This window comes from Populus trichocarpa, chromosome 13 (assembly GCF_000002775.5).
Source record: "Populus trichocarpa isolate Nisqually-1 chromosome 13, P.trichocarpa_v4.1, whole genome shotgun sequence".
Taxonomy (NCBI): Eukaryota; Viridiplantae; Streptophyta; class Magnoliopsida; order Malpighiales; family Salicaceae; genus Populus; species Populus trichocarpa.
Window position 1 is genome coordinate 9,599,302 of NC_037297.2, and position 27,630 is coordinate 9,626,931.

A 27,630-nucleotide genomic window follows, 5' to 3' on the forward strand; every position below is an offset into this window, starting at 1 on the left:
TTCTTCCAATGATGTCCCCTTTTGTTAAAGCTTCGGGGACAACCCCCAAAACTTGACTACCTCCTAAAAATGCAGCTATTGCCACACCCCCCATTAACCCAAGGCTGCCTCCTCCATACACTAAATGAATCTTTCTCTCAGCTAGGACCTGACCAAGATGATTTGCTGCTTCTAAAAATGCTATTTCCTTCCCAGGACTGGATCCACCGAAAACACAAATATTTTTTATGTGATAACTTGAGGGACCTGCCATTTCTACACACTTCTATATCTGTCTAATGTAAGGGTGGAGTAGAAATGAGGGGAAGGAAGAGAAGATTTTATAGATGAGAAATTAAAGATGCAATCATACCCCTATATGCAGACCATCTAGAGTCTCACACACTCTTTCTCTCTCTCTCTCTCTCTCTCTCTCTCTCTTTAATTATTTATTTTGAAAAAGCATGTGTATGTACAGGTAGTTGTGATTGTGGCTCACATCTTCCCTTGGTTTTACGTCCAAGAACGGCTTAAACGCCCTCTATGGGTCGGGGATAGGCTTCCCATCCAGTTTTCTTAAAAACTGGCAAACAGGGTCTTTTTTAGTCAGATTCCCAAGACTAAGTCGATCATGTTCTTTATGAAAATGGGGACCATAAATCATGAATAGCACGATGCACATCTCCACTAGGATGCGTCTCAAGGGTTAATAGAAGATTATCTAAAGACCCCTTACTCAGGCCATCCTTAATGAATTGTATTTTATCTTCACGGTTTATAGATACCATTCCTAAAGAACGACATGTTGCATTACAAGTCCATCTGGCACATCTGTGACAGACTTTCAGTCGTTTTGCACGACGTTTCTTTGCAAAAGTGCTTTTACCTGTTCCAGGCATGTGTGAGATGAAAGAATTGGAGGACTCACCTGATAATCGGACCTTTGCTTCAATCAACCAACGAATATCTTCAGGAATTCCATGATTCATTAACAACCTCAATCTTGCACACCTAGCACGGTAAATTTTTGTAATCGCATTCTGAGGCAGAGCGGGAAAGTACTTTTTCAATTTTTCAAGAGTGGTGTCCATTTTCAAATGAGAATTGGAGAAGAGATTTAGAGAAGGGAGAAAAAGCAAAGTATTGCACAAATATATACAAATATCAGTTATTATGGGAAACTGAAAGAACCGACTGAAGTCACGGAGTACCGTTATCCGCCATTTGATCGGGGTGAGAGAGACTAGCAAAACGAAACACAAAACAATGTGAGAAAATGAATCAATCTTTATATACAGGATCACGCAAATCAATAGAGTCATTTTCAACTGAAAAATTATCAAAGTAAACTTTCAAACGATGTCCATTTACCTTGAAAACATTGTCATTCTTTGGATTCTCGATATCACAGGCCCCATATGGATACACATGTTTCACAATAAAAGGACCGCTCCATCTTGATCTTAGCTTTCCAGGAAATAAATGGAGTCGAGAATTATAAAGCAAAACTTTTTGACCAACATCAAATGTTTTTCTCAAGATTCTCCTGTCATGAAATTCTTTGATTCTTGCTTTATGAATTTTTGAATTCTCATAAACATCATTTCTTATTTCCTCAAGCTCATTTATTTGTAACTTACGCAGCTGACTAGCATCATCAAGGTTTGAATTGAAAGCTTTGATAGCCCAATAAGCTTTATGTTCCAGTTCCACAGGCAAGTGACAAGGTTTTCCATAGACTAGTCTATAAGGTGACATACCTAATGATGTTTTATAAGTAGTTCGATAAGCCCAAAGTGCATCATTAAGTCTTAAAGACCAGTCTTTCCTATTAGGGTTCACTGTTTTCTCTAAGATCTGTTTGATCTCCCTATTAGCAAGCTCTACTTGTCCACTTGTTTGAGGATGATAAGGGGTGGCAACTTTGTGTGTGATTCCATATTTCTTCATTAAAGACTCAAATGGCTTGTTGCAGAAATGTGTTCCACCATCACTTATCATGGCTCGAGGGATTCCAAATCGACTTAAAATATTTTCTTTCAAGAACTTTATCACTGTTTTATGGTCATTGTTTCGACTTGGAATTGCCTCTATCCATTTTGAAACATAATCTACTGCGACTAATATGTACAAGAAACCAAATGATGGAGGAAATGGACCCATGAAATCTATACCCCAACAATCAAAGATCTCAATGACAAGAATAGGATTTAAAGGCATCATGTGACGTTTTGAAATAGATCCCAACTTTTGACAGTTTTCACAAGTCTTGCAGAATGCATGTGAATCCTTGAACATGGTGGGCCAGTAAAATCCACTTTGTAAGATTTTTGTAGTGGTCTTTCTTGATGAGAAATGACCCCCACATGCTTCAGAATGACAAAATTTAATGACACTACTTACCTCATTGTCAGGAATGCATCTTCGAAATATTTGATCAGGACAATATTTGAATAAATAAGGGTCATCCCAATAAAAGTTCTTTACTTCGTTCAAGAACTTTCTTTTGTCTTGGGTACTCCAATGAGCCGGCAATTGTCCTGAAACAAGAAAATTAACAATATTAGCATACCAAGGCATTGTAGAGACAAAAATAAAGATTCGTCAGGAAAGTAGTCATCGATTGGTGTGATGTCAGATCTCGATTCTGTTGTCAATCTTGACAAGTGATCTACAACAACATTTTCGGTGCCTTTCTTGTCTTTGATTGTGATATCAAATTCTTGAAGTAACAAAATCCACCGAACCAATCTAGCCTTAGAATCTTTCTTAGAAAGAAGATATTTCAATGCTACATGATCACTAAAAACAACAACAGGTGAGCCAACAAGATAAGACCTGAATTTTTCACATGCAAATACTACTGCAAGTAATTCTTTTTCAGTGGTGGTGTAATTCATTTGAGCACTATTCAAAGTTTTACTTGCATAGTAAATCACATAGGGTTTCTTATCTTTTCTTTGTCCCAAGACAGCACCCACGACATAATCACTAGCATCACACATTATTTCAAAAGGTAATGACCAATCAAGAGGTTGAATGACAGGAGCAGAAGTAAGCAGGTTTTTAAGTTTAACAAAGGCTTCTTCACAATGTTCAGTCCATTCAAAAATATTATCCTTTGTTAGAAGGTTACTCAAGGGCTTAGATATTACACTAAAATCTTTGATGAACCTTCTATAAAAACCAGCATGTCCTAAGAATGATCTAACATCTTTAATAGATTTTGGTGTTGGCAAGTTAGCAATTAACTCGATTTTAGATTTGTCAACCTCAATTCCTTTTGATGAAACAATGTGACCAAGTACAATGCCGTTTGTTACCATAAAGTGACATTTTTCCCAATTCAGTACAAGATTCTTCTCTTCACACCTGCTCAAAACCTTTTCTAAGTTAGTCAAACAATCATCAAATGAATCGCCAAAAACAGAAAAATCATCCATAAAAATTTCAAGAAAACGTTCAACCATATCACTAAATATACTGAGCATGCATCTTTGAAACGTGGCTGGTGCATTACATAATCCAAAAGGCATCCTTCGATATGCAAAAGTACCAAATGGACATGTGAAAGTAGTCTTCTCTTGATCTTCCAATGCAATTTCAATTTGGTTATAACCTGAATAGCCATCTAGGAAACAATAAAATTCATGACCTGCAACTCTTTCTAGGATTTGATCCATGAAAGGTAAAGGAAAATGATCTTTTCTAGTCATTGAATTAAGTTTCCTATAGTCAATGCACATGCGCCAACCAGTAATAGTCCTAGTTGGAATTAACTCATTTTTCTCATTTGTTATCACAGTGCCTCCAGACTTCTTGGGTACAACTTGGGTAGGACTTACCCATTTGCTATCAGAAATAGGATAAATGATTCCATTATCTAGAAGCTTAATGACTTCATTTTTCACTACTTCTTTCATATTAGGATTAAGCCTTCGTTGCATTTCTCTAGAGGGTTTAGCATTTTCCTCCAAATAGATCCTGTGTGTGCAAATTAAAGGACTAATTCCTTTTATGTCAGCTATGGTCCATCCTAATGCATTTTTGTGCATTTTCAGAGTTTGTAATAACTTACCTTCTTGATGTGCATTAAGTTTGGAAGAGATTATTACCGGAAAAGTTTCATTTTCTCCCAAAAATGAGTATTTGAGATTGAATGGTAACGGCTTCAAATCCGGTTTTGGTGGTTGAACACTTGAAGGTATGGATTCAATTGATCGTGGTGGCAATTCCTCAATTTTCGGTCTCCAACTATTTGCCTTTGATTCTTCCTGAAAATAAACCATTTGCAAATCATCAGATTCATCAATCTCAATTTCACTAGAAGTGGTTTGAAATTGGTCATGAACTAATTTTTCAGTAAAGTCCACTTCCTGTAAATCATTATCATCTCCAGGTTGTTTGCAAATGTTGAAAATATTCATCTCCACTGTCATGTTTCCAAAAGATAGCTTCATCAGTCCATTCCTACAATTAATCAATGCAGTAGAAGTTGCAAGAAACGGACGTCCTAAAATAACAGGAAATGAATTACATGCTTCAACAGGTTGTGTGTCCAAGACAATAAAATCCACAGGATAAATGAATTTATCGACTTGTACTAACACATCTTCAACTATTCCTCTAGGCACTTTTACAGATCTATCGGCAAGTAAAAGAGTTACAGAAGTTGGTTTTAACTCACCTAGATTGAGACTTTGAAAAACTGAATATGGAAGTAAATTCACACTAGCTCCAAGATCAAGTAAGGCTCTTTCAATTTTATGTTCTCCAATAAAACAAGAAATTGTAGGACAACCAGGGTCTTTATATTTCAAAGCATTATTGTTCTGAAGAATGGCACTTACTTGTTCGGCTAAAAAGGCTTTCTTTTTCACATTCAATTTTCTTTTCACAGTGCACAGATCTTTCAAAAATTTAGCATAAGAAGGAACTTGTTTAATAGCATCCAACAAAGGTATATTGATCCTTACCTGTTTGAAAGTTTCAAAGATTTCAGAGTTGTGATTGACTTTCCTTTGTTTGGTCATGGCATGAGGAAATGGAAGTGCTGGCGGAGGATCAGTCTTTTCTTTGCAATGATCAGATTCAACCCCTTCCTTACCCTCAGAGATTGACTCATCATCATTCTCATAAGGTTCAAGAATGGGTTTTTCAATAACCTTACCACTGCGAAGAGTGATGACTGATTTGGCTTGATCCATGTGTTGGCTTCCAGAACTACTTGCATTCGCATTATATTGCCCCTTTGGATTTTGTTGAGGTTGAGATGGGAACTTACCTTTCTCTTGGAAACTGAGAGCAGATGTCAATTTTGCAAGAGTATCTTTAAAATCTGTCATGCTTTGAGCAAGTTGAGTGTTAATTGCCTCTTGCTTTTCCATAAATGCATGCAATGTTTCCTCAAGATTTCTTCTAGGAGGGGGAGCATAAGGAGGTGCATATCCATGAGAATTTTGGAAATTATGGTGTGCTTGAAACAGTGGCTGTGAAGTTTGTGCATTATTGTTATCACTCTTCCAATTGAAATTTGGGTGATTTCTCCAACCAGGGTTATATGTTTGCGAATATGGGTTATGGTTGGGCCTTTGAAAACTGTTTAATGCATGGGCTTGTTCATGGAGACATTCTTTAAAAGAAGGCAAGGTTGGACAGTCATTGGTTGAATGTTCGTTGGTTTCACAGATTTGACACGCAATGTCTTGAACAGATTTTAGTTGACCACTCTTTTTTAATTCTAGTGCCTCAACTTTTCTAGCTAAAGATGCAAACTTGGCTTGGAGGTCATGATCTTCCCTAAGGTTGTACATACCTCCACTAGATGTATGAGGTTGAGTTTTACTTGGTGCCTCATAAGTTCCTGTAGTGTCCCAATTTTGCGCATTTTCAGCTAGCAAGTCTAGGTATTCCATTGCTTCATTAGGGTCTTTATCTTCAAAAGTTCCATTGCACATCAATTCAACCATTTGCCTATCTCTAGGAGTTAACCCTTCATAAAAATGTGAAACTAATCTCCATGTTTCAAAACCATGATGAGGGCAAGTATTAAGCAAGTCTCGATACCTATCCCAACATTGATAAAATGTTTCTTCTGGTTTTTGAGAGAAAGTAATGATTTGTCTTTTGAAAGAGTTCGTTCTGTGAGATGAAAAAAACTTCTTTAAAAATTGTTGTTGCATATCATCCCAAGCACGAATGGATCCTGGTCTCAAATTTTGTAGCCATGTTTTAGCTTTATCTTTTAGTGAAAAAGGAAAAAGCTTTAACCTAATGGTATTCATGCTACAATTTGAGTCATTATACGTGTTGCAAACCTCCTCAAATTCCCTTAAATGCAAGTATGGATTTTCTAAATCTAAGCCATGAAAAGATGGTAAAAGTTGAATAATGCCTGTCTTAAAATTAAAATGAGATGCATCAGGTGGAAAAACTATGCATGAGGGTGCACTTGTTCTTGTGGGATTCATGTGGTCTCTAAGTGTTCTAACCCGAATATTCTCATTATTCTCATTATGAAGCGATTGGTTATCTTCTTCGGCCATATTTTCTGAAAATGATGAGGATACCCTACAAAGTCTACCACTTAATGTACGTGACCACACTCTCATGCACGTGTAAAAAGAGAATAAAAAGAAGAAGAAAGAAAAAGAAAACGAAACAAAACAAAATAAACAAAGTTAGATACAAGAAAAGTAAAAAGAGAAAATAAAATAAATACTATAATTTGTACAAGAATTTACCTCCCCGGCAACGGCGCCAAAAACTTGACACGACCAAAAGATTGATGTCTTCTCCCAAGTGCAGGAGTGTCGAAGTAATAAATAACCCGGCAAGACCGGGGTCGAACCACAAGGAGGTTAATTGTATAAATTATAGATAACAATAATACAACAATAACAACAATAATAATAATAGTGAAGAAGAAGAGGAAGAAGTTGATGAGAACTTTGAGATGGAAGATTAACGTAAGGATTAAACAATGATAACAACAAATGTCAAGGTTAGAGGATCCACTAATGGTATTTCAAACAAGTATAGTATAAACTCTTTTTATTCAATTGGAAACCACAACAAAGGAGGTTCCAATCAGATTATAAATTGTTAATATGATTACATTAGTTATCTTATTCGAATAATGCTAATACTTATAAATGTTGTCAGGCATTCATGATTATAACTTATGTTAACAACAAATCAAGTTCCTTTCATAGCTCAGGTGTCGGTTATACCATACAGTATGGGCTATGAAAGTGCCAAGTATTTGTTGTACCAAGTGTTATACAACATAAATCTAGATTAACCATTTAACAAGCAAAGTATTAAAAGTGAACAAGATAACAAATATAAAGCATGTTAGTATCCAACATTAAGGTCCATGTTAAGTTTATATTATACTTATTCTTACACCATTAGTGTACCCTTTTCACCTTGACATAATTAACTTAGGTAAACATAATGAAAGAAAGAAACATAAAGAAACAAGGAAAGGAAATGAAAAGCATAAGCAAGAAATTAATATAATCAAAACTTAAGCATTACAAAATATAAAGAGAGCAAGAGCATGATCTTGATCTGAACACCAAGATGCCTAAATACATGGCAAATGCCTCCTTTTATAGGCCAAAATTCGGAACTATTGATTTGTTGACTAATTGATGAGTGAATGGCCACATCTTGACTTGGTGACAATTCTTATCTTCTTGTCTGCCAAAACCGTCATTGATAACGTCATCATTTGAACAGACTTCAATCATGAAAGTTCTAGGGAATTGTCTCATCTTTCCAGGGTAAAAATTTGAGATCATTTGGACTTCTAGAACTCGAGATATGGGCTGAACACTGAACAGTGTCTGGGCTGCAGGACAGATTCGGACTTCTTCGTTGTTGCTACAATTTGGACTTGAAAACGGCCTTATTAAATCTTGGACTCCCATGAAAGTTGTAGGCCTATGTCTTAGCTTTCCATCCATATAAGATGGACCTAAATCCAAGATTTGCAGCTCCAGATATCACCCGATTACCGAACAGTGTTCAAGTTTGGACTACACCAATCATCTCTTTTCTAAGTTTGCCCATCTCTTTGTCCTTTCAATTGCAGTACTTCAACTCATCAATCAATTCTTTATTTATGTGATAGGCCTGCATTTAAGATGAACATTTACCATAAATTAAAGGTATCTTATATTATTAGATGTGTTAGTATAAAACATGCTTTAGTTAAGGAGTTATTGATACTTCAAGTGCAAAATGATGATATAGAACCTTGATAAAAATGCACTTTTAAGTACTAATCAAGACCTTAGTCTAAGTGGGATTTGGGCTTAAGCCACATATGCGCACTCACTTAGCTTGGCTCAACGCATCATGAATATAGGCATGGGCTTTGGCATGGGTTTAGGCACTAGTTAGAAGAAAAGATCATACTTTTATGATGAATGGTAATGTTTATAGAGTCTTATAACGGGTCAAAGGAAATCCTAAATCTAGATTCTATTTTTATAGAAAATAGCCTACTCTAAGCTTCTTGCAAAACCTTTCCTTCAGAAGGTACATAGAAACCTTTATATATCTTACCAAAAGGATTGATGTTTAGATGTCTCCTTTTTTCTTCTATAAGAATAAATCTCGTATAGGTCTTACTTCCCAAATACCAAATATCAGACACTAATAGGGAAGAAAATATAGAAGCTTAAATGAGTATTCTCGTATATAAGGATCAATATTGTGAGCTAGTAATTGACCCAAATGTCAAAGATAGAATAACTATGTTGTAAACAAGGCTGGTATAGACATGATGAATTTTAATAACTTTATAAAAAAATGGAAAAACATACTAAGATAGCTAAACATGACCTTACCTATTTTAATATATGAGACTTTTCCCCTACTATGAGCTATCATCCAAGATATCCCTTCTTATATAAAAAGACTATAGACCATCTTTACACCTCTTAGAAGAAATGGTAAAGATCTTCTTTGATGAGAAATCGAATGATAAAAAAAATAAAAGGAAAACCTCTTACAATTTGATCAAAAGGCTAAGTAAGAGGCCTACTAGAGAAGTCTTAGATAAGAACGTTGTCCTTTATTTTTTTTTATAATTGATTATTTACTTATGTTCTTAAATTACTTAATTATGTATAACTTCTCATCCTACCTTTAATCGTCAACTTAAAATAACAAAGGACCTCATAAAGCCCCTAACATCTTCTTGTACAAAAAAAAAATATTGAAGATGAAGTTCTTGTTATCCAGTTGAAAACCACACATAAGGTAACATATCTCATCAAAGTCATAAACTTTTGATAACTAATTTACCATTTATCATACCTTTTTTTTTTGTTATTGAGTATGCATATGTTGCTCCTATTTAACCTCTTCATTTGCTCCCTTCTATTGAGATGATAATAGAGGCTTATTATACATGTCGTCCTTAACTACAAGCCCTTCTTGAACATAAATCAAATTAATCAAGGCTTGTTCTTCATTCTTTGATATCCTCTCAAAGTCCTTCTTAGCTCATGTATCTTGAAAAAGTTTATTAATTGAATCTTTGAACGTCTTTGTGTTAAGTCTCATGACTGGACCCAATGAAACTTCTAATGAATCTCTTGGTGTTTAAGTAGGTGTCACACCCAAACATCGCAGCGACCGATTAAAAAAATATCTCGATAATAGAAAAAAAACAGATATTTGGCATCTCGTTCTTTTAGGGGAAAAGGTCTTGTTCAAGGAGTCGCCACCTAGTATTATGGTCACTAGGAACCCTAACTGGTCAACAGAGATTCTATGGTACGGGACTGGTTACGCAAAAGGGAAGATGTTATCACCCCTTAAGCGTCCTACCTAAGGCAGGCTGCATTGTTGGTTTTGTCTAAAATTGCTAAGAATTTGTTCTCCTTTTTCCCTTTTTTTATTCTTCCTTTCATATTCCTGACTCTGGCGTCAGTGAACAATTCCTATGAATATTTTTAACTCTGGCGTTGGTAAATATCGCACAAATCCAAAAAATACGATACTCCTGACTTTGGCGTCAATGAATATTTTCGTAAAAAATGAATTTGAAGAAGACATTTTCTATATCATTTTTTCTTGTTTATCCTTTATTATTATTTGCCCTTTTTAGATGGAAGTAAAAAACAAACATTGCACGACATATTTACATTTAACAGTAATAGTCCACAGATTGAGCACATCTACAAAAAATACAAACACAAAGAAAAAAAATAAAACAAAGTGCGAGGGGCTCACAAATAAATCAACGAAGGCCCCAAAATTTTTTGGAATTTTATGTTATCGAAAAGGGGTTCGTTTGGTCAAATATCAAATTAGAATGGGCATAAAAATGATGGCCAAGGCATAAGGGTGTGTTTTGCCAAGCACACCCTTAGCAAACACAATTTGGGTCGGTTAGGCCTAAAGCCCAGACCCGGCCCACTCTCTTTTTTTTTCCTTTTGGGTTGGATCTAGCCGAGCCATGCGTGAAAGGTTCACGCATACATCCAACAGTAACCAGTTAATTATTTTAGCAAGGAAGGAAGGAAACTTACCTAGGCATGCGGCTGCTGGAGGCGAAGTCGAGGGAGACTGGGCTAAAAAAAGGGGGGTTGAGGGGGGCGGCGGGTAGTATAGGGTTCGTCGTCCCCTTTTTTTTTATGTTTCTCTCTTTTAGGGTTTCTGGTAATGGCCTCCTCTGGGGTCTTTTCTTTTAGGGTTTTTCTCTCTAATCGTCCCTCCTTCTGCATACACTAAGATCAGTATTTATAGTGCAAGAGTCCATTTGCTTGTGAGAAACCAAGTTTCAATCAAACTCATTCTCTTCTTTGAAGTTTGAATTTGATTAAGAATCAAATTTGAAAGCAGATAGGTATCATTATCTTGAAGACAAAGATTATCTTGAAGATAAGGATTATCTTGAAGATAAATATAGAATGGCAAAAGCACATTGTAGTCCTTAATTTTCACGTAAGTTGACAAATCATACTTTTCATTGAAATAAATCTCTGATCTTTCAATTTTACATTTTAAACCCTATAAAAATTAAATTAAAAGCCAATGGGCCAAAATTGGGTTACAACAGTAGGATTGCATCATTTCCTCTTTTCTCAAAAGATTTTTTCCTCGAATCATCACCTACATCAAATAAATAAAGATTAGATAGATTAAATATAACACTAATGCCATATTCACCTGATAATTCCACTTTGGAGGCATTATCATTGATTTTTTCAATAATTTGAAATGGTTTGTCTCCTCTCGAAATTAACTTAAATCTCTTTTGAGTAAGGAATCTCACTTGCCTAATATAAATTCAAACTCAATCTTCTAGTTCAAAGACAACCCTTTTTTGTCTTTTGTTTTCATGAAATGCATATTTCTCATTCTTTTTTCTCAACATGTTGATGTACCTTCTTAAGTAATACTTTCATCACTTGTGCTTTTCTATTACCATTAAGACTAACCATTTTATCAACAAGTAAAGAAATCAAATCTAGTAGAGTTAAACCATAAATTATTTTAAATTAAGAATAATTTTTCCAGTTTAAAAGATTAGTACATAATGATTCTTTTATAACATATTAAACAAAAACTGTAAATGCTCAATATGATTACCTAATTCTTACTAAAGAAACCAAATCTAGTAGAGTTAAACCATAAATTATTTTAAATTAAGAATAATTTTTCCAGTTTAATAGATTAGCACATGATGATTTCTTTTGTAACATATTAAACAAAAACTGTAAATGCTCAATATGATCACCTAAATTTTTCCTATGAATATCTTTAAAGTAATCAATAACAAAGTACCTATAAATGCATACAATATATGATTCATCAATCTCATTAAATTACTATATGCAATAATAAGACTAAACAATATGACTAACCATTCAAACAATCCATATGTAGTCTTAAAGTTATTTTTCCTTTTATCCCTTTCTTTCATCTTAATTTGATGATAACTAATTTTTTCAATCAATCTTACTAAACATACAAGATCCATGCAACTCATTAAGAATATCATCAAGTCTAGGGATAAGATGTATATACTTTACCATATTATTGTTGATTGCATCCTTTATCAATAGCAAACCATTATGGATCTCATCAAGAAATACATAGTAGAATCTGGACAACAACTTTGACCCTTTATTAGAAAGATTTAACAAACTTTGATTGACCTAAAATTCTCATCCAAGATAAACAAAGATCTCTGCAAACTTCTAGCAAACTTTTAGCTTGATCTAATAGTTAGATAAGAAATTATATTTGTTAGCATAAAGTTGCACTGCAGAACAAATTAAGTTCAAATTCGAATTTGATTGTCCTATATCATCTTTAAAATCCTGTAAAAAAGATATAACAACACTAGGAATAAAAGAATCAATATTGTTAGTGTTAAAATATATCTCCTTAGACGCAAGTAAAATAATAGGCATGTTAGAAAAGGAAGCACTTTTGAGTGTTTACCTATATTTTCTATACTCTCTTCTTTTTTCATTCTTATTTTGTTCTCTCCACTCTCGACTTCAATTAACATTTTTTCACCCTTAACTGAATTGGAGTCTTTTCTCTCCTCTCTTGTTCTTTCCTTAAAGCTCACTTTATTTTCAGTTTTTAAACTAACAACCTCACATGGTTTTTTTGTCACCTCGGTTTTTCTTTCTCTTTCAGCTTTCATTGGGTTTTTTTAAGCCTTCAAAACTCTCTTTTCACCAACTTTTGCCTTCAATAACATTGTATGAAAATGGTAGCTAATAATAAATTCAGATAAGCATGTCTTACTAACCGTTTTTGTATATATTTTTGTATGGTAACCATGACCTCATATTTTTGTATTACCATTTCAACTTCACTTTTCTTTTTCAAATTTAATTGGTCTTCAAAAACTTGTCCAGGAGACAATGGTGCAAGTGTGTATGTCATTCCATCTTTCTCAAGTAAATATCTATTTTTACATCTATCATGTTTGGCCTTCCTATCAAATCATCAAGGTCTCCCTAATAATAAATAACTAGCATGTATAGGAACCACATCACACAGAACCTCATCCTTATACTTTCTAATTAAAAAAAAAATCATAACTTGTTTAATCACCATAACTTAACAAGTATAGTACTAGCAACATTAGCACAACTTTCACTATCAATAATCATACTACATAGTTATCAAGCAGATTGTTCTTTTTGGCATGATGCACTTTTGGCTGAGCATTTTTCCATTGCCGAACATAGTTATCAAGCATATTGTCTACATCTGTAGAAATTTTCTATGGATCGGTGATATTTTGAAGAGTAAATCTGCCCTGGTTGCTTGGAGTCCAAGAAAGAAGAGGGTTTGGGTTTGTTCGATATCAAAGCTCGCAACAAATGTTTCCTTGCTAAGCAGTTGTGGAACATCCACCTCAAAACTGATTCTATCTGGATACAGTGGATTCATCATTATTACATTCTCAGTGTCTCTATTTGGGATGCTTTCTCTCTATGAACCTCTTCGCCAATATGAAAGTCTATTATCTCTCTTAAGGACCAGCTTGTTGCAGACTGTGGTGGCCAGCACCAAGCTATTGCACTGATGACTACTTGGAGCAGTGGAGAACTTCCTTTTACTGCTCAATCCTATGATTTCTTGCGCTTCAAATGTGATCTTGTCCCTTGGGCTAAGGTGGTTTGGGAAACTTGGTCTTTGCCCGGGTATAATTTCATTTTGTGGCTAGCGGTTAAGGGAAAGCTTCGCACTCGTGATAGGCTTCGGTTCCTGGATATTGACCCTTTGTGTGTTTTCTACCGACTTAATGAAGAGACCCATAATCATTTATTTTCAGCTATCCTTGGACTTCTCTACTTTTGAGGATGGCAAAATCATGGCTTCGTTTGCACAGGAGCATGTCAACCATTAATAGTGCAATTCGTGGCTTTTTTTCTGGCAGAAACAATTTTATTGGTAGAATGTGTAAAGTTTCCCTTAGTATTTTGATCTACTTGATTTGGGAAGAGAAGAACAAGAGGGTATTTGATAATTATTGCACTCCTGTATCTCTTATTTTTCCCAGATTCCAGATTCTCTTCTACATGGTTCTGCATTTTCATGAATAGATATCTTTCAGGGTGGTTGTTGTTTTGTTTGTTGGGGCTGCCAGTGTTCTTTCGCTGCTGGTGATGGCTTTTCTTGGATGGGGTTGCAGTGTTGGTTAGATGTTGTCCATCTTTTGATTATGGTTGTTTGTGATGTCTTATCTGCTGGCTTGCTTAATGGTTGTCTTGATGGAGGGTCTGCTTTGATTAGTTGATGTGGCTAGTGATGCCTTTTGCTTTATTTTTTTGTCGTGTGTTAGGTGGGGCACCTTGTCTTTGATTTGGTTCCTCTTCTAACCATTGTCAGCTAACTTTTTCAGCTGTTTGTAATTCTTTTGGTTTTGTTGTATATGTTTTATCAGGGAGTTTGTTCCCTTTTTGTAAATCTTGTATATGAACTTGCTGGTTCTCCAGCCTTGTAAATTTTTTGATCTGCTATATATACTTACATTTTGATCAAAAAAATAATCATACTACATACCTTATTATTAACATAACCTAGTATGAAAAATGTTCTACCTTTGTTCCTTTACATTCTCTTCATAAACTTGAACACTCAAAGAACTCCTTATAACCAAGGAGAAAGGATTCTCCTTGCACAACATACTTCATATCACTAAAATCATCTAGCTTTGATATTCCCTCCAAATCATCCTTACTAGCCAATTACACCTCTCTATCATATCTTATAATCATAATTCTCTTATTTGGATATTCATGTGCATGATGCCCAAGCCATTAAGATCAAAAAAACCTAATCATTGGTTTCATTGGTGCATTACCCTTTCTCTTAAAATTCGACTTCCAATCTAAAAAGGAACATGAATCACTACCAGAAAACCGGAGAAAAGCAACGGAATTACCGACGGACATAATTCCGTCTCAAACTCTGTCGGTATATACCGACGGAATATATCCGTCGGTATATACCGTCGATTTCACCGACGGAATATACATTTCGTCTGGAAATACGCAACGGCATGGTGACGTCAGGCGATTTTACCGACGGAAAGTACCGAGGGATTCAAACTGTGATAGCCGTACAGTGACGTGGCGCTGTCACCGACGGCATCACCGACGGAAGGAATCCGTCGGTGATTCCGTCGGAAAAAACCATTATATGCACCCATCTGCCGACACTCTCATCCTCTGTTTCTCCTTCTTCTTCTTTCCCATCCCACCTTTCCCCTCCCAAACTCCTCCCAAACTGCAGCCAAACACCCATCCCAAACTCTCCACTATTCTCAACACGAGCACTCAAGTTTCTTATATCTTGTACGTGGTCACAATATCCGTTTCTTGTAGATTTTATCATTTTTTTGTAAGTAAATCTATCATTTTTAGTTTTAATATTTAATTGTGAATTTTATTGTTTTAGTATATGTATTTTGTTAACGTTTGTACTTGTTTAATTGTTATTTGTCAAAGAAACTTGTAGTATGAATGTATAATTTTGTAGTTGTTATAGGTTGTTTTAGATTTTGTCAAATTATATTTGTTTGTAAATTGTTGAAATTTTGTTTGAATTACACCGAATTAAATGTGTCGTTGTGATGAAATAAATAATTAATAGCTTATTTAAGTGTCTTGTTTAATTGTTATCAATTATATTTCGAAGTTGTGAGTAATTCTGTAAATTTATATATGTATAAATTTGTATGTATGAACGTTGATAGTTGATAATTGATAATGAATATTTAACATAAGTGTTGTTTTAGTTTGTTGGATAATGTCGGGGAAAACCAATATTTTTGTTATGTTTTATAGAGGTTCAATAGAAGTCATGGATGATCGTTCATGGATGTATCGGAACTCACCCCAAGGATTGCGGAGGATGGATTATTGTAACGGTGTCCAGGGTTTTATTAATTTCGCAACATCTATTCCGAGGAATTTTACTGATGGCGGTATTAGGTGTCCATACAGGAAGTGTAAAAATTTAAAGTTTCTGCATCAAGATGTTGTAACGATGCATCTTCTAACCAAAGGGTTCATGGAAGATTACCTGTGTTGGTATGCTCACGGAGAACTATTTGTTCCTGATGAGAGCATGGAAGAACAGGTGGTTGGGTCAACTTCTAGTGCTAGTAACATGCATGAAGTTGGAAATGAGAACAGTAATCCTTACAGGAATATGGTTATGGATGCAATGAGAATGAGTGAAGATAATGTCAGGGGATGTCCAATCGTAGAAGAAGAACCTAATGCAGATGCAGCAAGGTTTTTTGATCTGTTGAGAGATTCTGACGAACCATTATGGGATGGCTGCACGAACCACAGTAAATTATCAGCCGTAGCACAGGTGTTCACCATCAAGTCAGATCACGGGTTGAGTGAGGCCGGTTATGACAAGATTATTGAATGGGCGAGAAGCATTTTACCTGAAGGGAACAGGCTGAAAGAGAACTTCTATGCTGCCAAGTCCATGATGAAACCCCTCGGTTTAGGATACCAGAAAATTGATATATGCCCTAACTTCTGCATGTTATACTACCTTGAAAATGCTGAGATGACCGAGTGCATGACGTGCGGGCATTCCCGTTACAAACCCAGAACTGGTAGAGGGAAGACTCTCGTGGCATATAAAAAAACTTAGATACTTCCCAATCACACCTAGACTGCAGAGGTTATTCATGTCACCAAGGACTGCTGAGCACATGACATGGCACCAATCACACCATGCGGTTGATGGAGTGATGGTTCATCCTTCTGACGGTGAAGCCTGGAAACACTTTAACAGTATGCATCCTCCCTTTTCAGCTGAATCAAGGAACGTGCGTCTTGGGTTGTGTACAGACGGATTCAATCCATTCGGGTCATTTGCTGCTCCTTATTCTTGTTGGCCGGTCATACTGACGGTTTATAACTTGCCACCGGGGATGTGTATGAGGCCGGAGTTCATGTTTTTATCTATGGTCATACCAGGTCTGAGCAGTCCGGGGTGGAATATAGATGTTTGTCTTCGTCCGTTGATTGATGAGTTGACGCAGTTGTGGTCCTCTGGAGCTTTGACTTATGACATCTCGAGGAAACAAAATTTTGTTATGAGAGCGGCTTTGATGTGGACTATCAATGATTTCCCAGCTTATGGAATGGTTTCTGGTTGGAGCACGCATGGAAAGCTAGCATGTCCATATTATATGGAGAACAACAAGGCATTCACGCTAACAAACGGGGGTAAAGCTTCTTTTTTTACTGTCACCGTCGTTTCTTGCCACATAACCACAGGTACAGAAAGAACAGAAAGGATTTCTTTGTTGGCAGGGTTGAAAATGATGTTGCACCCCCGCGTCTTTCCGGTGAAGAATTGTTTGATGTTGTGTCAGAGTACGGTGAAATTGTGTTTGGTCTCCAATCAGGTAAGCAGAAGTTTCCTGGTTTTGGTTTGACCCATAATTGGGTGAAGCGAAGTATGTTTTGGGAGCTTCCTTATTGGAAGACCAATCTTCTCCGCCATAACCTTGACGTCATGCACATTGAAAAGAACGTGTTTGAGAACATTTTCAACACCGTCATGGATGTGAAGGGGAAGACAAAGGACAACATCAAGGCTAGATTGGATGTAGTGCTGTTCTGTAACCGTAAAAATATGGAGTTGGTTTGTGATGGGTCACGGGTCGCAAAACCAAGAGCAAGCTTCGTGCTAGAGAAAAACGCACAACTACTAGTCTACAAATGGCTTAAGAGTCTGCGTTTCCCTGATGGACATGCCTCGAACATATCAAGGCTGGTTAATACGGAGGAATGCAGATTATATGGAATGAAGAGTCATGACTGCCATGTGTTTATGCAAACACTCATCCCATTAGCTTTTCGTGATTTGTTGCCAAAGGGGATATGGGATGCACTAACGGAGATTAGTCATTTCTTCAGAGATATATGCTCCAGCAAGTTGAATGTTGATCACATTGAGAGGCTTGAAAAGAATATCGTCGAGACAATATGCAAACTTGAGATGATATTCCCTCCATCATTTTTTGACTCAATGGAGCATCTACCCGTACATTTACCGTTTGAGGTAAAAGTTGGAGGACCGGTCCAGTACAGATGGATGTATCCATTCGAGAGGTTAGATATTACAGTTGCTATGACATTTATAATTAAATGTTTTTATTTTAATGTTTTTAATTGATAATTTTTTATATATATATATATGCAGGTACTTGTTCAATCTTAAAAAAAAGGTTAAGAACAAGGCGCATGTTGAGGCGTCAATATGTGAGGCGTATATTGTTGAGGAGATCTCAACATTTATCTCATACTATTTCGAACCTCATTTGAGAACGAGGATAAACCGTGTTCCACGGCATGATGATGGTGGAGAAGTGCATTCAAGTGGGAACTTGTCAATATTCTCCAATCCTGGACGACCCACACCTAAAATTGCCGTGAGGGGAAGATATTTGTCTGAAATAGAGTTCAGACAAGCACACAATTATGTCCTATTTAACTGTGATGAGCTAAGACCTTTTATTAAGTAAGTAGATGTTCGACTTAAACTTTGTCAAGAGTGTACTATTTATGTTTTGTAATACCATACACTCATATACTTTGGAACAACCTTGCAGGCAACATCGACGATACTTACTGTCCAATAACTCACAGCTGACCGAATCCCAGATCTTTCAATTACAAGATGAACAATTTGCCACATGGTTTAGAACACATGTAAGTCCTAGCACAAACTCATTATCTCTTGCAATGTAATTAATTGTAGTCAATGTTATATAATATCCGTTTATTGATTATTGTTGTATTTAATTTACAAGCTAGGTTTATCAAATGGGAGGTAGTGCTGCTATTTCACTGTCTTTACTATGTCTGGGCCCTGAAAGAAAAGTCAAGTGCTATAATGGATATTTTGTCAATGGATATGTCTTTCATACTGAAGAATACGGGCATGGAAGAAAGACATACAACAGCGGTGTTTGTATTAAGGGATCGACTTCTAGTGAGTTTGAAGTTGACTACTACGGTAGATTGGAAGAGGTCATCGAACTGCAATATCATAGCGAGCAAAATAGAGTGTTTTTATTCAAATATTATTGGTATGACACAACTGACAGAGGAATCAGAGTAGATCCTCACTATGGTCTCGTTGAAATCAATTCAAAAGCTAGACACCGCAACGTAAACGACGTCTTTGTTTTCGCAAAGCAATGCCAACAAGTTTATTACACATACACCCCTTCCTTTAGAAAGGACCGATCAAGAGTTGATTGGTTATCCGTTTTAAAAACAAAACCCAAGGGTCGTGTCGAGGTTGTTCAGGATGAGAACGAGGACACAAGTGTGATAGATGAAGTCTTTCAAGCTAGTGAGTTGGTTGAACCATACCGAGTTGCTCCGTCGATTGACTTAGAAGAAAATTTGAATTTTCGCGTTTTCAACGATAGTCTTGTTGATGTTGACGCAGAGGAGTTGAATGTTGTTCTGAGCTCCACTAGTGGAAAAAAGAATGTTGTTGAAGAAGATGATAACGAAATTGAAGAGTGCGATGAAGCTGATGATAACAATTCAATGGAGGACGAAGATGAAAATTCCGACTAACTAAACATGTTATAAAGCCTTATTTTTATAATGTAAGAATTTGAAACATGAAATATTTATTCTTCTTTAAGGGTCAGCCTTTGTTATTGTGTTGTGTGTGTTTTTTAGTTTGCAATTCAAGATTTTTTGAGAGGGTTACATAAAAAACATAAGAAAAATTTACCTTTTCACCGACGGATATACCGACGGAATATAACCCGTCGGTATTTCACAGAGAGTTGCAAAAAAATTACGGGATTTTGCCACATTCACCGACGGATTTCCGACGGAGTTTCCGACGCCAATACCGACGGAATCACCGACGGGATTGTCCGCACGCATGTCTGACACGTGTCCGTCTGCACCATCACCGACGGCATTACCGACGGATTGCCGACGGATCGAAAAGTTTGGCGGGATTTTTGAACTTTTTTGGTGCGCATTTCAATTAATTTCCGACGGAATTACCGACGGAAATTAATTGCACCGACAGCAATTAAGTGCCGTCAGTAATTCCGTCGGAATTTTCCTATATATACTGCCACCCCCACCCCCCCCCCCCGCACCGTCTCCTCCCTCTCCCCCCCTCGTCTCCCCCTCCTCCCCCCGCACCGTCTCCTCCCTCTCCCCCTCCCTCTCCCCCTCCCTCTCCCCTCTCTCCCTCCTCTCTCCCTCTTCTCCCTCTCTTCTCCTTTCTCTTCTCTTTCCCTCTCCTTCCTCTTCTCCCTTTCTCTTCTCCTCTTCTCCCTTTCTCTTCTTCTCTCATTTAGTTTTAAAAGGTATGTATTTTTTTTTCTTTATCTTTGTATTTTTTTATTTTAATTATGATTATTTTTTTTGGTGTTCTTTGTTTTGTATATTGTTTGTAGATAAAATCTTAAATTCAACACATTATTAAGGTAAGCATTTTTTATTCCCAAATTTATTTTGAATTGATATAATGTTTTTTAATTTTGTGTGTTGTGTAGTGTTTTTTAGTTTTTTAATTTTATTTATTAATTTTAGTTTTTTACTTTTGATATTATTGTTTGTATTGTTATAATTGTTATTGTTGAATTTATGTTAAAAATGTTAGTTTATAAATATAATTGTTATTGTTGATTTATTTTAAAAATGTTAATTTATATATATATAATTGCATTTAATTATTAGTTTATCTTAATTTAGGATATTATTGTTTGTATTGCTATAATTGTTATTGTTGAATTTATGTTAAAAATGTTAGTTTATAAATATAATTGTTATTGTTGATTTATTTTAAAAATGTTAATTTATATATATAGAATTGCATTTAATTATTAGTTTATCTTAATTTAGGATATTATTGTTTGTATTGCTATAATTGTTATTGTTGAATTTATGTTAAAAATGTTAGTTTATAAATATAATTGTTATTGTTGATTTATTTTAAAAATGTTAATTTATATATATAGAATTGCATTTAATTATTAGTTTATCTTAATTTAGGATATTATTGTTTGTATTGCTATAATTGTTATTGTTGAATTTATGTTAAAAATGTTAGTTTATAAATATAATTGTTATTGTTGATTTATTTTAAAAATGTTAATTTATATATATAGAATTGCATTTAATTATTAGTTTATCTTAATTTAGGATAAAACTAATTAAATGAATGTTCATAGTTGTAATTCTATATGATGTTATTGAATAAAATGTTGTGTTGATGATGATGAGTTGGGTTGAGATCCAGGATGATTGGATCGGGATGTGAAATAAAATTGGAAGTGTAATATGATTTTGTCGACAACTTGGGACCCCCCTAGTACAGGGGAGACTCTGTCGAATTTTTTTTTAAATAATCGAAGTTAATTATTCGTATACATGTGTGTAGATGCGTAGAATGAAATCTATAGCACGTCATCAGAAGACGGTTGCAGCTAGTTCTTCTAGCAGCGAGGAGGACGTATCCTTAGGTGCTGATCACGGCGAGGAATCTACGCCAACTTGTGATGCTGCCTCTTCTAGCGCGGTTTCACAGCGCAGAAGCGGTGTGCCTTCACAGCGGGGTCAATTCACCCGCAAGTACCAGGCACAATGGAAGGATGACCTCTCAATGTAAGTTTGTTTAGGTTTTAGATTTTTTTTTATATACTTATAACATAATTTATGAACAACTATTTAATATTAATTACTACTTTTATTTAATTTCAGGTTTACAAACATTGAGGCTGCAAGGACTATAACATTGGCGTTTAAATCGTCGATGGAGATTCCATTGTTTCAATGGAGCCAGGTTTCCAAACATCCTGAGTGGAAACCTAATATCGATGCATGGTTTAAGCGATTTCAGGTCGGTGTTAATTTTTAATTTCCAGCTTATTTTTAATAAATGATTTTTATAATTTTATATCTTGTACTATTTTTATTTTATATGAATTATTTATATACACAGAACAAATTTGAGTGGGATAGGGCGGACAACAATGTTGTGAGGAGGGTATGGGAGAATCACGCGGCAACTAGGTAACATCAAAAATAATATTTATTTTTGTTTTATAATTTAATGTTTTAAATTCTAATTTGTTACTATGGAAGTAGGTTGCGTGATTTTTGGTATGACACCCAAAAAAAATCAAAAAGACATGCGAGGGATAACGGTCTTGAAGGATGGAATGAGGTGGCGGTTTGGCAGGAATTCAAACCTGCCATTCATCTCGGGGGAAATATGGACGGCATATATTGAGCACGTGACCTCAGAGCGGTTCTCACGGCGCTCACAGTCTGGCGCCGACAACCGGAACCGGCAAATTTATGGTTCGGTGACCACGCACACTGGCGGATCCGTCCCATTCAGCGCACATGCAAAGCGGATGGTAAGATTAATTTTATTGAAATATATCGTTAATTAATTTGTCGTTCCTTATAATATATTTAACTTTCAACCTATTTTTTCCTTACAGGCTGCGTCTCTTGGACGTGAACCGAGTCCAATGGAGCTGTTTCTAGAGACGCATGTGCGGAGTCAAGACCGCCAAAAAGGGGTGCAGCAGTTCGTGGACAACCGTGCTCAGCACTTCGTGGTATGTTCGTTCATTCATTTTATTTTGTAAGTTATTATTTTCTTGAATTGCATCTTGAATTGCATTTGATGATTTTTTTACCGATGGAATTTTCAGGAGACCTATAATAGCCGGTTGAGGGAGAGATATGGGGACAATCCGTCGACCCATCCAGATTTCGATCCAGATTTGTGGATGGAGGCGGGATCGTCTGGTGGACCCGATAAAAACAGGGTCTACGGGCTCTCCAACACTACGGCTGACAACTTGCGTTCGACTCGTAGTGTCTCAACTGTTGGAAGCTCTCCATCAGTATTGAACACCCAGTCTGAGGAGTTCATTGCGTTGAAACAACAATATCAACAACTCTCGACGAATTATGATGAGCTCCGTCAAATAGTCATGGAGATGAGATCAAAGATGGGTGACGATACTTGTGCAGCTTCTTTTTGGCCGTTTGGTCCCGGGAACAACCAGCCTCCTCCTCCGCCTCCTCCTCTAGCTCCGCCGCTATTCTAGTTTAAACACATTAAATTTGTAATGAATATTATTACTTTTACATTTTTAATGTTTAATGCATTTTTATTTGTTTATTAATGTTTTTTACAATTAATAAATTATTATTTTTATATATTTCAAATACATACCGACGGATATACCGACGGATAATATCCGTCGGTATTTAACAGAGAGTTGCCGAACAATTACCATCCATGCCATCATTACCGACGGAATCACCGACAGATATTATCCGTCGGTGATTAACTTCCGACGGATATTATCCGTCGGTATTACACAGAGAGTTGCAACAAAATTACAAGCCATGCCATAATTACCGACGGAAAATCCGTCGGTGATGCCGTCGGTAATTACCCTTAAAATTACCGACGGATTGGCCGTCGGTAATGTTCCCGCGAGGAATTTTTTTTTGGCGCGCGTATCCGTCTGTATTACCGTCGGTGTTTCCGTCGGTGGGTGGTTTTTTTTATTTGCGACAGAATTAGCGACGAAAATGGGATTTACCGACGACTGTTTTACCGACGGATCACTTCCGTCGGTGAGTCTGTCGGTATTGTTTTCACCAACGGATTTCATTGCTGTCACCGACGGAATTAATCCGTCGGTAAAACTGGATAATGTTGTAGTGAATATCCACCTGGTTTCGGACTACCCTTTCTCCTAAACTATTTCTCTATTTTTACAGCCATATGTATAATATCATCAATCTCTATATAGTGCTACAATTCCACAATATTATCAATTTCTTTATTTAATTCATTCAAAAACCTAACCATCATAGCTACTTTATCCTCGGAAATATTAGCTCTAATTATAGTTACTTTCATCTCCTTAAAGTACTCATCCGCACTCCTAAAACCTTGTGATAAGGTTTGCAAATTAATTATAAATCTCTCCATAATAGTGAATATGTACAAATCTTTTCCTTATAATTACCTTCATTTCCTCCCACGTGTCTATTGTCCTCTCTTCATTGCACCTTCTATTTATAACAAGTTGATTCCACCAACTAATTGCATAATCAATGAGTTTAACCATAGCCAATTTAACCTTTTTTTTCTTTTAAATATATATATGGTAATCAAACACAAACTCCACTTTTTTTTTCCTAATTCAAGTAAGCCTCTAGATTACTCTTTCCTTGAAACATTGGGGAATTAAGAGATAAGAGGATTTTAGCTTTTAAATAAAATAGTTGTTGGAGAATAGTATTGCTTATACAATGCGTTTTATCCCTTTAATTATACGCAACGTTTTAATTGCTTTAGTTTGATTTAAATGAGACAAAACGTGGAGCCTGTAGAGGGGAATCAGTTACAATCTGTTATAAATTTTCTAAAAGGCTTAGTCCTTTTTATATCTTGTAACAGAATTTGTAGGGAAGTTAGGAAACAAATTATTATGGATGAATGGTGAATTCTGAGAATCTCTCTCTCTTCTTCTTCTTCTTCTTCTATGGACGCTAACTCTTACCATCCATATATGGTTGGCCTTGACAGTAAGCTCCAAAAGTTCACTCAAATACTCGAAAAAAATCCCAGCAGGAACCATTTCAATTCAGCATGCAACAAGTGGTATCAGAGCAGTTGATCTTCGAACCTAGGACATGACGACTAATACTGAGCCTCGAGGCGCGTTTGAGGAGATTAAGGATCTTCTTCGTGGAATGATAGATCAAACCAAATATATTTTGCTGAAGTTGGAAGGAGATCACTACCCCTACAAGGCTTCTGTGATTGGTGATAAGGCAACAAAGGATATCACAGATATGAATAATGCTGTGAAGAATGTGGCTTCAAGAACACGTACAGATTCATCTTTTTTGGCAATTCTTTGTCCATTAGTAGTTTCACGTCTCTACCTAGTGTCCCTGCTTCAACTGTTGCACTTACAACAACTTCCAGTACTACTGCTCAATCTAAGCAAGATGAGTATGATGATGATGATGGAGAGGATCTATTCAACGACAATTTCATGGATGATTATCGGAGAATGGATGAGCATGATCAGTATGAGCTCGTGGGGCTGGAGGAATCGTTTGAGGATGACAGGGATACTGATCAGGTGATTCAGGATCGAAGGGCGGCTAAGTTGGAGCTTGAGGCTCGTGATGTTCGCTTTTCAAATCAGAAGCTCCTTCAGCTTCTGCATGACAATGATACGGCTGATGACAGCTACAGGCCTTCAAAAGGGTCTAGAGCTGATTTCAGGCCTCCAAAAAGCTATGATGATGTTGATACTGATGATGATTTGCAGAGCTCACCAGGTAGATCACAGAGGAGCCATTCAAGGGAAGATGTGCCCATGCCTGATCAGACAAAGGGTTTTCAAGATGAGGATGAAGATGGTGATGAAGGCGAGTTTGAGATGTACCGTGTCCAAGGAACTCCCAGGGAATATATAGGTTGCCAGAGATGAAGTTTGTCGTTTCATTGCCAAGTTTAAGGAATTCTTACTTACATATGTGAATCCAAAGAATGAAGATGGATATTTTGAATATGTTCGAAAGATAAACGAAATGGTGTCAACCAATAAGTGTAGCTTGGAGAATGATTACAAACAATTTATATTTGTCCATCCCAATATTGCCATCTGGCTTGCTAATGCCCCTCAATCTGTCCTAGAGGTCATGGAAGAAGTAGCCATGAAAGTTGTCTTTGATTTACATCCTAACTACAGAAATTTCCATCAAAAGATCGATGTCTGCATCACCAACTTACCAGTCTATGATCAAATTAGAAACATTGGGCAGATTCATTTGAACACTATGATTTGTGTTGGAGGAGTTGTGACTAGGCGATCCGGTGTCTTCCCTCAGTTGCAAGAGGTAAAATATGATTGCAACAAGTGTGGAGCGATTTTGGGATCATTCTTTCAGAATTCTTATTCAGAAGTCAAGGTTGGTTCTTGCCCTGAATGCCAATCAAAAAGGATCATTCACTATTAACATTGAACAGACAATATACAAGAATTACCAGAAGCTTAAACTCCAAGAAAGCCCTGGAATTGCGCCTGCAGGTCGGCTTCCAAGATACAAGGAAGTGATATTGTTGAATGATTTGATTGACTGTGCACGCCCTGGGGAAGAAATTGAGGTCACTGGCATATGTACAAATAATTTTGACTTGTGTTCGAACACAAAGAATGGATTTCCTATCTTTTCCTCTGTAATCGAAGCAAACTATGTCACAAAGAAGCAAGATCTCTTTCCTGTGTACAGGCTCGCTCCAGAGGGCAAAGAAGAAATTAAAAGGTTGTCTAAAACCCCAAGAATAGAGGAAAGGATTATCAAGTCTATTGCCCCATCCATCTATGGACACGAGGGCATTAAAACTGCATTAGCTTTGGCTATGTTTCGAGGCCAAGAGAAAAATGTTGAGGGGAAACACCGGCTGCGAGGAGATATAAATGTGCTTCTCCTAGGTGATCCTGGCACTACAAAATCTCAATTTCTGAAGTATGTTGAAAGGACTGGACAGAGGGCCATGTATACTACTGGTAAAGGGGTTTCTATTGTTGGTCTAACGACTGCAGTGCACAAGGACCCAGTGACATAAAAGTGGGACCCTTGAAGGAGGAGCCCTTGTTCTAGCTGATAAAGGGATCTGCCTGATTGATAAGTTTGACAAGATGAATGATCAGGACAGGGTGAGCATCCACGATGCAATGGAGCAGCAGAGTATTAGTATATCCATAGCTAGTATTATTACTTCTCTCCATGCTCGGTGCTCAGATATTGTTGCTGTAAATCCTATTGAAGGAAGGTACGACTCCTCCAAAACACTTTCACAGAAAGTCAAGTTGATAGGTCCTATCGTTTCCCGTTTTGACACCCTTTGTGCTGTTAAGGATGTGGTTGACCCCATAGCAGATGAGATGCTTGCAGAGTTTGTAATTGATAGTCATTTCAAATCATAGGCCAAGGGTGCTAATATAGATGGGAGGTCCTATAGCGAGTCTCAGGAAGATCAAGCCTCTGCCAGGCCAGTTGATCCAGAGGTTCTTTCTCGAGATTTGCTGAAAAAGTATATTACCCATGCCAAGTTGAACATATCCCCAAGGTTTCATGATTCTGATATGGAAAAACTCACACAACACAAGTTTATGCTGAGATGCAGAGAGAATCTTCGCATGGACAAGCGAAGAATCCCCGGGGGTTATTTGTGCAACCACCTCCAAGATCCCTCTTATTAAGGAAGGTGCAAGAAATCTGGAGGTGATTTGCAGCAGCAAGAAATATAGAGTGATTTGCAGCAACAACCAAGCCTAGAATCATGCCTTGTAAATTGATACATTTAAGAAAATATAGTCCTTTAATAACTTTTGATAGCTGTAATTTCTCCTAGATGGATTTGTAAAGATAGTATAAAACAACATCATAAGCATCAATGAAGTATGTTGAAAATTCCATTGTGAGCTTCTGAATAATATTACACTCCTATATGTATCAGAGCATCATCTCTTCAAAAAGAATCTCTTCAACGAGAATATGATCCTTTTCA

General features: G+C 36.4%; 1 pseudogene; it reads left to right on the forward strand.

The window, feature by feature from the left end:
- Positions 1–24,528: 24,528 nt before the first annotated feature.
- LOC18104272 (DNA replication licensing factor MCM2-like) lies at positions 24,529–27,384 on the forward strand (annotated as a pseudogene).
- Positions 27,385–27,630: the final 246 nt, after the last annotated feature.